At 47.1% G+C, this 3,385-nt stretch overlaps 1 pseudogene; it reads right to left on the bottom strand.

Moving 5' to 3' along the window:
* Positions 1-255: 255 nt before the first annotated feature.
* On the bottom strand, positions 256-3,366 carry LOC116379943 (TAF6-like RNA polymerase II p300/CBP-associated factor-associated factor 65 kDa subunit 6L; annotated as a pseudogene).
* Between the last annotated feature and the right edge of the window lie 19 nt (positions 3,367-3,385).

The raw sequence follows: 3,385 nt of genomic DNA, 5'->3' as shown, positions 1-3,385 counted from the left end.
GAGACGCAGAACTACAAAGAGACTCAAAACGACCACAAAGAGACGCAGAACTACAAAGAGACTCAAAACGACCACAAAGAGACACAGAACTACAAAGAGACTCAAAATGACTACAAAGAGGGGCAAAACAAACAGACGAAAAATAACTTTAAAAAAAAAATAACTATATATATATAAATAGACACAAACTGACTAGAGAAACAAAGCAACAACAGAAAGGTAGAGGTACTGTATGTAGGACAGGTGGTGAGAAACTCCTAGAGAAAATGTTTTATTCAGCAATAACAGCTATGTACAAGATGTCAAACCTCCAAACACGCAGCAGACCTAAATACTGTCATTGCTCCTCAGCAGGGATTCAGTCACAGAAATAGTGCCGCAGAAGGTTTAGACTGCATTCACTGAAAATAGTAGGACGGTTGATGAGAAGCCCTTAATCTCATTTTACTCTGATGAGCATAGTGCTCAAATGATTAGCTGACTGAACGATAAAGAAAAATAATTAACAGTTTTTTTGATAAATTTATCATGTCTCAAACATACAGCAAAAATGCCAAAAACATTCTCAGACAACACTAAATGTTTTACTATTGTTGTAATGTAATTTATTATTTTTTTTCCTGATTTTAATGATTCATCTGACAAATGTAAAAAAATAACCATATAATGACAACAATTGTCAATGTTGTGTCGTGCAAGAGTTGCCAAAAAACAACAAAAAAAGTACTCATAATATGTCAAATCTGCATGTACTGCGTTTTAATTGTTGTGGTCTACACCTTCGGTACTTTTTAATCTGACTATAGCAGTCGGTGTCCACCCCCCACATTTTGCCCACCAGTATTTTCTTGTTTGATACCACTGGGGGGCGCAAGAGTTGGAAATATTAGAATACTACAAATTATGTTGGCTTTAAATCAGTTTGAATTGATTGTAAATACTTTCGTTGCCTCAGTGAATTACAGTCCAAATGTCCTTTTCCATCTCGATAATAAAACAGAATCCTTGCAGTATTCAACTACGAAAATATCATCACAAAAGACAGATGATTGGCAGCTTAAGCTGAAAGATATGAGTCTGGTCGTGTATAAGTCTGCAGCAGTCAAACCTGCTTTGTAGTTCATCTCTGAGAGCGTCCTCTCTAGAGAGGCAGATGAAGGGAGTAATGGGAACACGCCCAGCGGCGCACAGGTTTGCCCACCCTGCCGATGACGGGCAGTTTGTGGGCGTAGGCGCGTGGCGGGACGGCAGGAACAGGTGGAGTCGGGGCGAAAGTGGTCTGGAAGGGCCGGCGCCCTTGGCAACGGCGACCCATTTGCCGCCCGCCGATGAGGAAGGTGAACACAGGAAGTCCCGTCTGAGGGGAGGTGAAGCGAGCTTTGGGGAAAACGTCGCGAGACGGGCCGGCAATACGCTGGCCCGGACGTGACGAGGAAGACTTGGAGCGCTGCACAGAGGAGGAGGAGGAGGAGGAAGAGGAGCGAGCCAGGGACCTGAAGAGAAAAGAAAAGTCAGCAACATTCAGTCCTGCAAACACCCGCCCAATGGTTTAGTCTTTAAAGAGGGTTTACTTTACCTTCCTGATCCGGTAGCTGCCAGGCAGGGGGGGGGCGGGTCCGTGCGAGGACTCCCATCCTGCCTGGGGCTGATGTTGAGGTTGGCAGTCAGCTGAGGCATCTTCCGGGCGGTGTCGGGGTTGGAGGCGGGGCCACAGGGTTCCTTCCTGGCATCAGCGAGCTGCGATGGGTGGCAGGGAGGGTAGCTGCCGAACCCCGGCCCCGTGCTGAACCGGACCGCCAGGCTGTCTCCGAAGAAGGAGTAGAGCTCACAGTACATGGCGGGGAGAGGGACCGGGGTCCACTCCTCCCAGGGACAGCCGGCCACGCCTGCCTGAAGGTGGCTGGCGATGCCAAGGGCGGCCTCCGACAGGGGCTCTGGGGGGGGGACTGAGGCCGGGGGAGCTCACCCTGTAACCCACAGCACCCACAGCAGAGCCCGGCTGACCGCCGGAGCCCCCCTCTGCTGGCTGAGCCAGAGACAGGGCCTTCATCTTCAGCAGGCGCTCCACTGCCACCTACAGGACAGACAGGAGAACTCACACTCAACAGATCCTACTGTATAGTACCCAACAGTCCCTGTGTCAGCTCTCACAGTATTTAGCTCTTGACCATGACATCCGCTGTGAATGTTGACTGTTGAGACATTATTCTGTGACCTTTCCTCTGGTGCCACCATGAGGACAAAATGTAGATCGACATCCTGAGCACACAAACTTTTAATCTCTAGATTATAGCAGGATTATCTGCTCAGCCCTTTCACATTCTGGGATGTTATTAAAGCTGCACTAATCAACAGTGGATCAAATAACTATGTGTGAGATCACTCACTGCTTGCCACAGGAGGTTTCCACCAGCTGTTAGCTTAACAGCTGTTAGGACCAACAACAGTCATGTTGGTTGTTTACGTTCTTTATGCTCATTTTGGGGGTGTGGCTTTGGAGGGCGGCATGAAGGGCGGGGCTGTCAGTGTTGCCGATTTGGCAACTTTCCTCGCTAGATTTAGTGACTTCTGGAGCTACTGCTGCTCGCTACTTTCACTGGAAAATAGTTGGCGACACTGGGCCGGGTTTATAGGGTGGATCATTTTGTTTTCAAATCTAGCTTTCTCTTGCTAGTTTCTCAACATTACCAACCATAGCTTTAATACAGTGAGATTAAATTAATTTATGAATTTAAAAATTACATTTTCAGCTTTCAGTGGCAAAATCAATACCGATTAACAGTGTAGAAAAGCCAAAAATATCAAATAAAGGCAAAAAAAATAAAAAGAATCTGGTTAAAACCATGGCGCATGGTTAAAAAAGCATATATATTTTCAGCCTCATATGTAGGAGCTAAGACAATGAAGCAACTTGGCAGGCTTACTTCACTCTATTATGTGCTGTACTTCCACAACGTGCTGGTGTAAATGTTTCTATGGCTTAAGGTTACATCCAATAGCTCAGTTTTGTAACAGGTCCTGAAAGGTACATTACATCTACTGCAGCATGGGGAGTGACATGATGAATGAGATGGGGAGGGTTTGTTTCAATGAAATGAAGAATGGCAGGAGTTTAAACAATGAGGACCTATTAGTCAAGAAGAAGAGTGGCATTGCAGCAGGCCACTGGGTGAGAGGACGTGTCCCTGCAGTACTGACCAGGATGGCTCCGTAGACCTTGTGTCCGTCCGCTTTGACCTGGGCGTTGGAAACCGAGTAGTCGTCCAACACGGCCTGGAGGTTGGCCCAGTAGGCGGGGAGGTGTGGGAACAGCACTCTCTCCACAGCCTGCCAACAAAACACACACACACACACACACACACACACACACACACACACACACACA

The sequence above is a fragment of the Anarrhichthys ocellatus genome, unplaced genomic scaffold (assembly GCF_004355925.1).
Source record: "Anarrhichthys ocellatus isolate YVR2014 unplaced genomic scaffold, GSC_Weel_1.0 scaffold5608, whole genome shotgun sequence".
Classification (NCBI taxonomy): domain Eukaryota; kingdom Metazoa; phylum Chordata; class Actinopteri; order Perciformes; family Anarhichadidae; genus Anarrhichthys; species Anarrhichthys ocellatus.
The sequence above is the reverse complement of the archived record's forward strand: the minus strand, read 5'-3'. Positions and strand labels throughout refer to the sequence as shown.